This window comes from Parambassis ranga, chromosome 19 (assembly GCF_900634625.1).
Source record: "Parambassis ranga chromosome 19, fParRan2.1, whole genome shotgun sequence".
In the NCBI taxonomy this organism is placed as follows: Eukaryota; Metazoa; Chordata; class Actinopteri; family Ambassidae; genus Parambassis; species Parambassis ranga.
In genome coordinates, this window is record NC_041039.1 from 17426790 (window position 1) to 17439661 (window position 12872).

The 12872-nt window shown below is 40.8% G+C and overlaps 8 non-coding genes across 8 annotated transcripts; all 8 read left to right on the forward strand.

Moving 5' to 3' along the window:
* Window positions 1-4705: 4705 nt before the first annotated feature.
* LOC114452754 (U4 spliceosomal RNA) lies at window positions 4706-4846 on the forward strand. Its single transcript, XR_003672332.1, has one exon. It is a non-coding gene; the product is annotated as a U4 spliceosomal RNA (small nuclear RNA).
* A 510-nt stretch (window positions 4847-5356) lies between these two features.
* Window positions 5357-5497, forward strand: LOC114452761 (U4 spliceosomal RNA). Its single transcript, XR_003672339.1, has one exon. It is a non-coding gene; the product is annotated as a U4 spliceosomal RNA (small nuclear RNA).
* A 1706-nt stretch (window positions 5498-7203) lies between these two features.
* On the forward strand, window positions 7204-7344 carry LOC114452749 (U4 spliceosomal RNA). Its single transcript, XR_003672326.1, has one exon. It is a non-coding gene; the product is annotated as a U4 spliceosomal RNA (small nuclear RNA).
* A 1652-nt stretch (window positions 7345-8996) lies between these two features.
* On the forward strand, window positions 8997-9137 carry LOC114452756 (U4 spliceosomal RNA). The gene has a single exon (XR_003672334.1). It is a non-coding gene; the product is annotated as a U4 spliceosomal RNA (small nuclear RNA).
* Window positions 9138-9857: 720 nt separating this feature from the next.
* LOC114452772 (U4 spliceosomal RNA) lies at window positions 9858-9998 on the forward strand. The gene has a single exon (XR_003672349.1). It is a non-coding gene; the product is annotated as a U4 spliceosomal RNA (small nuclear RNA).
* Window positions 9999-10718: 720 nt separating this feature from the next.
* LOC114452758 (U4 spliceosomal RNA) lies at window positions 10719-10859 on the forward strand. The gene has a single exon (XR_003672336.1). It is a non-coding gene; the product is annotated as a U4 spliceosomal RNA (small nuclear RNA).
* Window positions 10860-11571: 712 nt separating this feature from the next.
* LOC114452765 (U4 spliceosomal RNA) lies at window positions 11572-11712 on the forward strand. Its single transcript, XR_003672343.1, has one exon. It is a non-coding gene; the product is annotated as a U4 spliceosomal RNA (small nuclear RNA).
* Window positions 11713-12432: 720 nt separating this feature from the next.
* Window positions 12433-12573, forward strand: LOC114452770 (U4 spliceosomal RNA). The gene has a single exon (XR_003672347.1). It is a non-coding gene; the product is annotated as a U4 spliceosomal RNA (small nuclear RNA).
* The last annotated feature ends 299 nt before the right edge of the window (window positions 12574-12872 follow it).

A 12872-nucleotide genomic window follows, 5' to 3' on the forward strand; every position in this document is an offset into this window, starting at 1 on the left:
GATTTTGTGATACAAATGCATGTGTTTCTTTCATTGATATAATTGGCACAGGCAGCGTATTCCTCTCTAATAAACATAAGCCTTCCACAGTGTTCAGTCATGTGTAGCAGACGGCCTTGGCTGTCATACAAGCATTCATTTAAACAGTGGTGGAAAGTAAGTATTTGTACTTTGGTACTGTATTTAAGTCAATTTTTATGTATTTACACTTAACGGTAGGGAGGAGATTTTAAAACTCAGTGAGAGTCAGCCAGATTTAAAGTAAACACACGCCCCTTTCTCTCGGAGCTCACCCTGAAGCCACGCCTCCAATCACATGGACGCCATCACCTGAAGACGAGCTGCGGTCTGTGCCTTCGGCCATCATGCACGTACCTCTCTGGTGCACAGAGCAGGAAGGGAGTGACAACCAGCCAATACTCCTACAGGGTCCACCCGGAGGATTGGCTGATGTTTTTATGTTTTATAGCTTCAGATGATTCATATTCTTCGTTTTAATGAGAAACTGCCGAACTAATCGGTTGCTATCGGATTGTAAAGAGAAGTTACACTAATTTAACACAAAGTGCATCAGAATGAAATCTCCTACCTTTAAGTAAAAATAATAATAGTGCATACTTTATACAGCTATTATCTGCACCTTCTACTCCACTACATTTCTACAATGTGTGTTACTCATTACATTTTATGAACACAGTTGTATTCATCTAACTGTGCTGGACTGATGGAAGTTCAGGCTCTGAAGGTGTCACGCTGCACGCAGTGTTTTTTTTTTTATAAATAATGTGCCTGAATCATGATGCCGGTGCGCTGCCTGGCTCTGTTAGATAACTAGTTAGCTGCTGTCTGCTAACACAAGTCCATCCATTATTGTCTGATTAACATGAATCCTAACATTAATCTAAAGCAGGAATACGTTGTGTTTGCTCTCAGGAGGTGTTATGATGATTACACCCCTGCGCCCCAGATATGTAACTGTATTGTCAGTATGTATGTATGGTATTTCTATTAATCGTATCACACGTAAGGGTTGCCAGATACACCATAGTGGCAGTTCTAACAACAGATGGAGTAGTTCACAGACACAGGAACTTGTCATGATGGTGAACGATGAATGTGTGAAGTAAGGCTCAATAGGGAGGCAGGAGAAAGGTTATTTAAAGCAGAGGCAACACATCGAAATGAATGCCTTCCTGACCGAGGAAAGTGCACCTCCAGCTGTCAATATGACTTATAAGTAATTACAGAGGGAGGGGGGTGTGAGTAACTGAGCTATGGTTACTGTATGCACAGCTCACATCCTTGGAGGAGACATGTGCGACAAGGAGACATCAGGTTTGGCATAAAACGGACAGACTGGCTTATGGTGCCGTTCTGACTCAGTCTGGGAATAACCACAAGCTGGGAATAGCAGGGTGGCAGCAGTGTGTGGGATGCTGTGAACAGTCTGCAAGCATGTGCATGTGTGTGTCTGCGTGCATGTGTGGCAGAGACGAAGAACCATTGAATTAGGATGTCGATGTTTAAAGTTAAAGGTATATTATAGCTGTGTGACCAATGGATGCTAAAACACTGAGTGTGTGTGTCTGACCTTGAAGTTTTGGCCGAGTCTAAAAGGCACAGTGAGCGACATTTGTCTTCTCTTATCAGATGTCCTCCTGCACTGGCAGAGCTGTCATTTTACCCAAGAAAAATGTCATTGTTTTCCTCTCTCTGCTCATAACACAATCTAATCACAGTTCGCTCAGCTCATCCTGTATTGTCCAGGTGGCCCCACTCTGAGAGGGAACAGAGGGACTTTCAGCATCAATAAATGTCCTTAACAGGGCTGATGTGATGTCCACCAGATTACACAACGGCCTCAGTGCACCCAGCGACACTCCTGAGTGGGTCCTGAGTGAATAAACAAAATACTTGCCATCCATTTTCTATTGAGTCACTGATCAGAAACTCTTAAGAGGATGTGTGTCCTTGACGAGGTCTCTAAACATGTGATTATAGGGAGAGAGCTGGAGCAGCCTAGTTGGCACATATACACAGTCCATGGATTTAACTGACAAGCTTTCATTTCCCCGAACCAAAACACTTAGACTGGTATGAGCTGCTCCACATGTTTTAAGATAGAGTAGGTCATGATTTGAGTGTGACATTGATTTCTTCTCCCCCGTTTCATTTATGAGCTCTGTGATTGATGGTCCAGAGGGGAAAATAGCTCTCAGCATGTTGAAGACTATAGGCTGCCCACTGAGCCCTGTTTGGATGGCATGGTATTATGTGGGCAGCCCAGCAGCCTGTGCTGAATGGTGGAAACAGCTAAGCCATCTGTTACACTCTATTTTCATCAGTCTGTCTCTACCAGCGGGGGAAAACCATGTTCCAAAGGGACTTTCAGCTACACTCACAGTCTTATTTGTTCAACAGGTCATGTTTAAGCCTTGTAAGCGAAGAGGACCACACCAGATCACATTTGTAGCACGGCCCAGGTGATTATAAAGCCCACACATCACCTGACGGAGCAGAGCTGGTGATAACACAGACACTAATACAAAAAGCAATCAGCTGCCTCTGAGACTTACAGGAGATTATTACTCACAAGTTGTTAAATGACCACAACCGACTGTGTCCTCGAGCCAGGTTAAAAGGATCGTCTTGTGAATTGAACTTTGTATGTGTGATGTGTTTCTTGGGGTGAGAAGAGAGAGGAATGTGGGTTTTTCCAGGTGAGGATGAAACAGAGGTTGGCAGCATTCATTTGAGATTACTTGGCGCAAACACGGTGTAATCCCCTTATCTGCGTACTTACCTGTCCCTGACAGTGATCCAAGCCTATACCTCTTTGAGCCTCATTGGCCTGACATTCTGGCAGGAGCAAATCCCTGTCTAATGTGTCAGCCCAGGCAGCTTTAACACCTGGCACGCCATTGCTTATCTGCTGAGCACCCAAAAGCACCTGCATTATCCCTCTGAAGCTTCACAACAAGTGAAAAAGCCTTCTAATATCCACATAGTGAAATTACTGTTAGTGTCATGCACACACTGTGCAAAGTACATACCCAGCACTACAGGCTTATGACCGGATCAAAATACACAAACAGCATGAGACTCGTTTTTTTGCATCCTTTCTCATGGTGGCTGGCTTTTCTTAAGGGATTTTACAACTGATAAATTTGGCTTAATTTCAAAATAATGAATGGTCTATCCCTCTGCTGCCGAGTTATTGTTTTCCTCTTCAGTTCATAAAATAAGCCCTCCATTAAACCAGTAATAGTTAATCCCTAAATCCATACTCATAATCATATTGTCAATCCCAAGCCTGAGTGAAGTTCTGCTTTGGTTTTTGTGTACTTTACATCTTTACTTAAGACTGTGCTTGTTAACAGCCTGTTTGTCTCTATAACGTAAAGTAACCTTCAGACAAGTGTCATATATCCAAACGAAAAGATAAACATGGAGCCAGTATTTTAGCAAATAATTGGTAAACCTGTAAGTCTCGGATCCTAACAGTGATCCAGCTCCACTAAAGCTTTCTGAGGGACATTAAATATTCAAAGCCACATGCTTACAGAGCTGACAGGCTAAACTCGTCTCAGGCTCGCTGTAAATTAATGGGCTCCTGCAAATGTAGAATTTGTTCAAGGCAATGTTATGAAAGGTAATCCATTACACATATAGTAAAATACGATAAGCCCAGTTTTAATCAATTTCCGGTCGGCCATTTTTCATTAAATGCACTGTAAAGTTACAGGCCAGCATGACTTGGAGGGACCTGACTGACCAGATGGATATTACTTTACCCTGAGCGCCGTTTATTCATTCGTGCTTTGGACACCTGGAGCGTAGTTATATTTTGTTTTCTTCCACAAAGTTTGACTTCCTCAGGAACAGGCAATTGAGCGAGCAAGTGAGAGAAATGTATTTTCGTTGGTCTTAAGCTGTTAATATAAAATGATATATTATTATTGTAGTTTTCAGATGATTTTGAGCGTTTCTGTACTGTAACATCTAAAATATTGTCGACTGTTTTGTTATTTTTTAAAGACATAAGGCCTTGTTTTGAAAGTAGAACATGCTTACCCTTGTCTACAGTGACATCTGGTGGCGGCACAGTGTCATAGACGCGTCGAAGCCAACGTAAACCGGAAGTAGTGCGTATTTTTCACAACGCTGTTCATTGAAAGGACATATAAACATTTACATCCTATTTAGGCTTTTTCCGATAGGATACAAACACAGTTCGCTCAGCTTATCCTGCACTTGTCTATCCACATTCATCTCTGAGCTCTCCTTAGCAGGAAGTGGCGAATACAAATTCAGTCACACAAGTCGGCTAATATTTACATTTAGCTTAGCTTTAGATTTATATTGTATTACTATTTCGAAAGGGTGACACAAACATTTCTTTAATCGCCTGCCTGATGTATTGTGTACAGTGTGACACGTACGTCTACCTTCAAAATGAAAGAAGGGACGTGACAATAGACTATGCGAGCTCCCATGATGCATTGCGTCAGGGTAAACTAGGTTAAAACTTCACATTAAGACGAGCCATTTACAATAAAAACAGTAGCTTTGACTAAGTATATAGTTTGAATAGTCGCGCTAACCTCATCTGTCCATGGTTTACAAAAAATAAAAAACACTGCAACACCATAACTGAAAAGCGTGTGTGAAACAATGACCCGCCTGCTCATTCTGAGTTCACGTCAGCTTTGCGCAGTGGCAGTATCGTAGCCTATGAGGTTTATCCGAGGCGCGATTATTGCTAGTTGAAAACTTTACCCAATACCCCGCCTTGACGACTTGAAATATAGTCGGCAATGGCAATTTTTGACGGTCTCTGAGGAGACTGATTTACATGTATAACAATACTACATCATCAATAAAAGTTCTGCTGATTGTGGTGTTTACTCGTTTCTACTCACATAAAGTGTAACAAGTCTTTAACCAGTCTGAAGCAGATTTGTTCTCATCAATTTATTATATTAACTGTGTTTTTTATATGTTGTATTTATTGTACTTTGGTTGTTTTTTTAATGTACGCTGCTGGTAATATAACCCAATTTCCCTACAGGGATTAATACAGTAATTCTTAATCTTAATTACATGTACTATGTCTCTCGCTATGACTTCTCAATGTCTCATCCCGTTTTAGCTACTTAGTAGAATTATAAAACATGAAATCATACATCTGCCTGGTAAATGTGAGTTAATATAAGAAAACGTGTTTAATTACTCCAACAATCGCCTTTGCAGTAACATCAGTAGATGCTGGTTTGCCTTCATGCTGCAGTCTTGTAACCCTGGCAGAGGGATGTGCACACGTCAGTGACTCCCCTCTCAGGCACGTTGTGACGTTAGCTTTGCGCAGTGGCAGTATCGTAGCCCATGAGGTCTATCCGAGGCGCGATTATTGCTAGTTGAAAACTTTACCCAATACCCCGCCTTGACGACTTGAAATATAGTCGGCAATGGCAATTTTTGACAGTCTCTAAGGAGACTGAAAGTACTGTAAAAATAACCTTAGTAGTTAACTTTCAATCGTAATAAGCCAGCACTACGAAGCTTTTACGATAGGTTGGTACCTGTTAGGGGTGGGCGATACTGAAGATTTCAGTATCGATCCGATACCAAGTAAATACAGGGCCAGTGTCACCGATACTTTTACTTTGAAATTTCATGATCATAAATAATTATTTTTTTTGCCTTTAAATAGATTATCGTGACTAGCAGAATAATAATACACTAGAAACATTTGTTAAGTAAATCAAGCTGCAAACAAAAGTGCAGAACTGTATAAGTTTGAAATGTTAACTTCACAATCATGTCAGCAATGCTCCTTGTGACAGCCATGGCTCTTTGTGAATCATGTAGGTGAAACAGCATGACTAAGATTCTTTTATAAAAGTTTAACACCTACCTGCATGTAGCCTAAATATGAAGAATAAAGATCCTTCAACAGTTATCACCAAAGCATAATTATATTAATCATACTGAAATAAATATCATTATATAAACTTATATAATTACTTTATTAGATATATGTTGGAATTTGAGAAAAACAAGATTTATTTCAGCTGGTGATATGATGATCTAAACCTTCACTTTTTTTAAATCATCTACCTGTGTTTTGCAGTAAAGCCTTTGTCAGTGACCACTGTCTCTGGTTCATGTTTGGGGATCTGCCTCTTCCTCCTCATTCCGTTTACTATGCAGCTCGAGGTCTTTGGGCTCTGCTGCTTTATGTTTGTGTAAATTAGTTGTGTTTCCACAGTGGCAGTTTCTTCTTCTCGTCTGTCGCTGTGAAATAACTCCAAACAGCGCTCCTCTTCCTCTCTGCCATCTCCATGATGCTAGCTGTACTTTACAGCCAATCAGGAGCTCCGTTTGCTCCGGCAGAGTGGAGAAGGAGGGGGAGGGGCGGAGTGCGCCTGCGCACTGAGCAGAGTGAGAGAGGGGCGCTGTTTGCACCGCGAGTAAATACGAGTAAAGTTGCTGAAGGTATAGAAGAGAAACTTCCACAGAAATATCGATCTCATCACGCTAGTATCGAGTAATTACTGATCCTAACTTTGGTATCGATACTATCGATATTTAGATCGATTCGCCCACCCCTAGTACCTGTACAACGACAGTGTAAAACTATTATAACATTACTAAGACCGATTCATGTCGTTTTTATTAACTCTTTACATCGTTCTCACTGTTTTTTATCTTTTTATTTACAAACGAAGCGGTACAAATGTGTTCTTTCTAGTTTAATGTGTCTAGGGGACTGTAAATAAAGACGTACCGGAAATTGCGTCACTTCCGTTACAACTACATATCTTATTTTACTAAATAAATACATAAATAATTACTTAGGTTTGTGTTGAGATATTTGTCCACCGCTTATTGAATGTAGAAAACACGCTGTTTGTACACAATTACACCAAAATAAGAATATATGTTTTAAACATAATATCGGTTGTACATGTGTAGCTGAATGATGTATTTTGCATTATATTTGATTCTTTTTTTCTACGTGTGCAGACAAGAGACAGTGATAAACCTTTTCAGTGGGACGTCAGCTTGGTCCTTTATGGTCAGTTATTTATTTCATTATAACTGTGTTAAACTTTGTGCCGAAACCACGCCCACTGCTGCAACCCTGACACAGAGGCATGTCGAAGACAGAGACTCCCTTGGCAGTGGACGGAGCCCGTCAGCTTTGCGCAGTGGCAGTATCGTAGCCTATGAGGTTTATCCGAGGCGCGATTATTGCTAGTTGAAAACTTTACCCAATACCCCGCCTTGACGACTTGAAATATAGTCGGCAACGGCAATTTTTGACGGTCTCTAAGGAGACTGATTTACATGTTGAATAATAATATAATTATAAAACCGTGGTACATCAGTGGGTTTAGTGTGGCTCTACAAATCTCGAATATCTGGTGGTGTTTGCATTTCTTCTTATTTTATTATGTTGTGTGGTTAGAGCCTCACTATGATGCACTTTAGCTGCCTGAACAGCAGGGGGCACTATATGATCATAGTACAAAAAAGTGAACCACGTCAACATCAAGTAATGTATCATCATCTATCATCTTGAGGCTGCTTGCTGTGGCAGCTCTGATTTAATGCAACATTTCATGGATAGTGTCACATCTAATGTATTATTTAGACATGTCTGGGTTTAGTAGCCTCAGTTCTCACAATACATTATTTAATAGACAACATAAACACACCTTAAAGCATGTATTGTATCACATATAATGTAATGAATAGCATTAATGTCAACATCTATATTCACAGGAATATAGATTGCAGCATCAAGAATACATGTTAAATAAATAAATGTTAAAACCCAAAAAGAGCACATATAAGAGACAACTCCCTCACTACTTTTGTCCAGCTGTAGTTGCCCAAGTTAAAAACGTCACCCAGTACCCTGCCATAATGACTTAAAGTATTGTTGGCAAATGCAATATTTAATAGTCTCTAATGAGACTGATAAAGGTTTTTTTTTCTTTTTAATGGTAACAAACATACACACCAAATCCAAGTAAAGCTAATCTTACCCTCCTCAGTAGCTTTCTTGCTTGTACATCTGTAGTCTCATCCAGTCCCACCTATCCAGCTATAGTTATAAAATGTGTTGATTGTTGATTGGCAATTCTTGAAAGCCTCTAAACAGACTGATATCTTTATGAAAAAAACTTATTGTGTTTGCTTTGTTGCTGTCAGAAGTCATGAACACTAAGACCCACATATACTGACTGACTACTCATGCTATGTATTACACAGACATATTTTAGTACATTTAATGATTATCGTTTTTGTCACCATGTGTATTCAGAGTGATTAATGGTGTCTGTAGCCTGTTACAGTGGCATCAAGAACTGGTTTCCATTCCAGCCATTCTGCAGTGTTAACCCCTACAAGAGGGGTGTGCACATCATACAGACCACACCCCCTCAGTACTTGTAGTGATGATCAAATGGTTCATTACTTGAAGCTTTCAACAGAGTTCTCTTGGGTGGCATCTGGTGGCCAAATGTAAAAAAGCAGCTTGAATATATAACTTCAGTGTTCAGTTGGGTTGAGAACTGAAGCATGCAGTGTTTGAAATGTTATGTTTATTTGATTAATAAACATTTTTGGTATTATTTCCTTGTTTAAATTTGTGCCATTGTGCAGCCGTCCCTTGCTTGTGACTTTTAGACATTTGTAAGTAAATTAGAAAAGAAGACATTATGATATATTATAATCAGAATCAGAATCAGAATCAGAAATACTTTATTGATCCCCGGGGGGAAATTGTTTTCGTTCCAGGTGCTCCATGTATACTCACTAATGCAGAACATAATCTTACACTAACTTGGCTGCCGTCATGGGCTTATGTAGTTATAAACCCACTGAAACAAGTACAACCTACCAAGCCATTCTTTAGTGTTAACACCCTAAGAGAGGGATGTGCACGTTTTGGAGACGCACCCCGTCAGTACATGTTCCAAACTAGCTTTGCGCAGTGGCAGTATCGTAGCCTATGAGGTCTATCCGAGGCGCGGTTATTGCTAGTTGAAAACTTTACCCAATACCCCGCCTTGACGACTTGAAATATAGTCGGCAACGGCAATTTTTGACAGTCTCTAAGGAGACTGATAAACCTGTTGAAGATAATCAGATTTAGTCTTTGCACAAGTTGAATTTGATCTGCTGTTTAATTTGTGCTTACGTTCCTGCTGTGGTTGGACTTTTTTCTGTACCCTACCCTGATGTGTTCAAATACAGTCAGCTATGGGAAATTTTGAGTCTCAAAGGAGACAGAGAATATTGTGTAGGAAAAACTAAACATCACTTGAAAGAAGTCCTATTGAAAATGTATCAAAACGAGCTACTGCTGATAGGCCAATTTCTTTATTGTATATTTACACACGTAATTTGTTCCGGTGATGGACTGGTGACCTGTCCAGGGTGAACCCTGCCTCCTGCCTGTAGATAGCTGGGATAGGTTCCAGCCCCTCGTGACCCTCCACTACAGGACAAAGAAGATGGATGGATGGAGGGATGGATGTTGCAGATTGAGTCTTAAATGTGTGTGTATTAAGCAGTTTCGTGGGGTTAGAGTGGACAAAGTATTGTTTGGTGTATTTTGACACCATATTGAAGTAGAGTAACTTTACCTGTCTGATTAGATGTACTGTTTCCCTTGCGTTGACATCTTTGACCTAATCTTGCCCAGGTCAAACCCACTGAAACAAGTACAACCTACCTCATAAGTCCCGCCTACCACGCTAAAGCCATTCTTTAGTGTTAACACCCTAAGAGAGGGATGTGCACGTATTGGAGACGCACCCCGTCAGTACATGTTCCAAACTAGCTTTGCGCAGTGGCAGTATCGTAGCCTATGAGGTCTATCCGAGGCGCGATTATTGCTAGTTGAAAACTTTACCCAATACCCCGCCTTGACGACTTGAAATATAGTCGGCAACGGCAGTTTTTGACAGTCTCTAAGGAGACTGATAAACCTGTTGAAGATAATCAGATTTAGTCTTTGCAGAAGTTAAATTTGATCTGCTGTTTAATTTGTGCTTACGTTCCTGCTTTGGTTGGACTTTTTTCTGTACCCTACCCTGATGTGTTTAAATACAGTCAGCTATGGGAAATTTTGAGTCTCAAAGGAGACAGAGAATATTGTGTAGGAAAAACTAAACATCAATTGAAAGAAGTCCTATTGAAAATGTATCAAAACCAGCTACTGCTGATAGGCCAATTTCTTTATTATATATTTACACACGTAATTTGTTCCGGTGATGGACTGGTGACCTGTCCAGGGTGAACCCTGCCTCCTGCCTGTAGATAGCTGGGATAGGTTCCAGCCCCTCGTGACCCTCCACTACAGGACAAAGAAGATGGATGGATGGAGGGATGGATGTTGCAGATTGAGTCTTAAATGTGTGTGTATTAAGCAGTTTCGTGGGGTTAGAGTGGACAAAGTATTGTTTGGTGTATTTTGACACCATATTGAAGTAGAGTAACTTTACCTGTCTGATTAGATGTACTGTTTCCCTTGCGTTGACATCTTTGACCTAATCTTGCCCAGGTCAAACCCACTGAAACAAGTACAACCTACCTCATAAGTCCCGCCTACCACGCTAAAGCCATTCTTTAGTGTTAACACCCTAAGAGAGGGATGTGCACATATTGGAGACGCACCCCTTCAGTACATGTTCCAAACTAGCTTTGCGCAGTGGCAGTATCGTAGTCTATGAGGTCTATCCGAGGCGCGATTATTGCTAGTTGAAAACTTTACCCAATACCCCGCCTTGACGACTTGAAATATAGTCGGCAACGGCAATTTTTGACAGTCTCTAAGGAGACTGATAAACCTGTTGAAGATAATCAGATTTAGTCTTTGCACAAGTTGAATTTGATCTGCTGTTTAATTTGTGCTTACGTTCCTGCTGTGGTTGGACTTTTTTCTGTACCCTACCCTGATGTGTTCAAATACAGTCAGCTATGGGAAATTTTGAGTCTCAAAGGAGACAGAGAATATTGTGTAGGAAAAACTAAACATCACTTGAAAGAAGTCCTATTGAAAATGTATCAAAACGAGCTACTGCTGATAGGCCAATTTCTTTATTGTATATTTACACACGTAATTTGTTCCGGTGATGGACTGGTGACCTGTCCAGGGTGAATCCTGCCTCCTGCCTGTAGATAGCTGGGATAGGTTCCAGCCCCTCATGACCCTCTACTACAGGACAAAGAAGATGGATGGATGGATGTTGGAGTTTGAGTCTTAAATGTTTGTGTATTAAGCAGTTTCGTGGGGTTAGAGTGGACAAAGTATTGTTTGGTGTATTTTGACACCATATTGAAGTAGAGTAACTTTACCTGTCTGATTAGATGTACTGTTTCCCTTGCGTTGACATCTTTGATCTAATCTTGCCCAGGTCAAACCCACTGAAACAAGTACAACCTACCTCATAAGTCCCGCCTACCACGCTAAAGCCATTCTTTAGTGTTAACACCCTAAGAGAGGGATGTGCACGTATTGGAGACGCACCCCGTCAGTACATGTTCCAAACTAGCTCTGCGCAGTGGCAGTATCGTAGCCTATGAGGTCTATCCGAGGCGCGATTATTGCTAGTTGAAAACTTTACCCAATACCCCGCCTTGACGACTTGAAATATAGTCGGCAACGGCAATTTTTGACAGTCTCTAAGGAGACTGATAAACCTGTTGAAGATAATCAGATTTAGTCTTTGCACAAGTTGAATTTGATCTGCTGTTTAATTTGTGCTTACGTTCCTGCTGTGGTTGGACTTTTTTCTGTACCCTACCCTGATGTGTTTAAATACAGTCAGCTATGGGAAATTTTGAGTCTCAAAGGAGACAGAGAATATTGTGTAGGAAAAACTAAACATCAATTGAAAGAAGTCCTATTGAAAATGTATCAAAACCAGCTACTGCTGATAGGCCAATTTCTTTATTATATATTTACACACGTAATTTGTTCCGGTGATGGACTGGTGACCTGTCCAGGGTGAACCCTGCCTCCTGCCTGTAGATAGCTGGGATAGGTTCCAGCCCCTCGTGACCCTCCACTACAGGACAAAGAAGATGGATGGATGGAGGGATGGATGTTGCAGATTGAGTCTTAAATGTGTGTGTATTAAGCAGTTTCGTGGGGTTAGAGTGGACAAAGTATTGTTTGGTGTATTTTGACACCATATTGAAGTAGAGTAACTTTACCTGTCTGATTAGATGTACTGTTTCCCTTGCGTTGACATCTTTGACCTAATCTTGCCCAGGTCAAACCCACTGAAACAAGTACAACCTACCTCATAAGTCCCGCCTACCACGCTAAAGCCATTCTTTAGTGTTAACACCCTAAGAGAGGGATGTGCACGTATTGGAGACGCACCCCGTCAGTACATGTTCCAAACTAGCTTTGCGCAGTGGCAGTATCGTAGCCTATGAGGTCTATCCGAGGCGCGATTATTGCTAGTTGAAAACTTTACCCAATACCCCGCCTTGACGACTTGAAATATAGTCGGCAACGGCAGTTTTTGACAGTCTCTAAGGAGACTAATAAACCTGTTGAAGATAATCAGATTTAGTCTTTGCAGAAGTTAAATTTGATCTGCTGTTTAATTTGTGCTTACGTTCCTGCTTTGGTTGGACTTTTTTCTGTACCCTACCCTGATGTGTTTAAATACAGTCAGCTATGGGAAATTTTGAGTCTCAAAGGAGACAGAGAATATTGTGTAGGAAAAACTAAACATCAATTGAAAGAAGTCCTATTGAAAATGTATCAAAACCAGCTACTGCTGATAGGCCAATTTCTTTATTATATATTTACACACGTAATTTGTTCCGGTGATGGA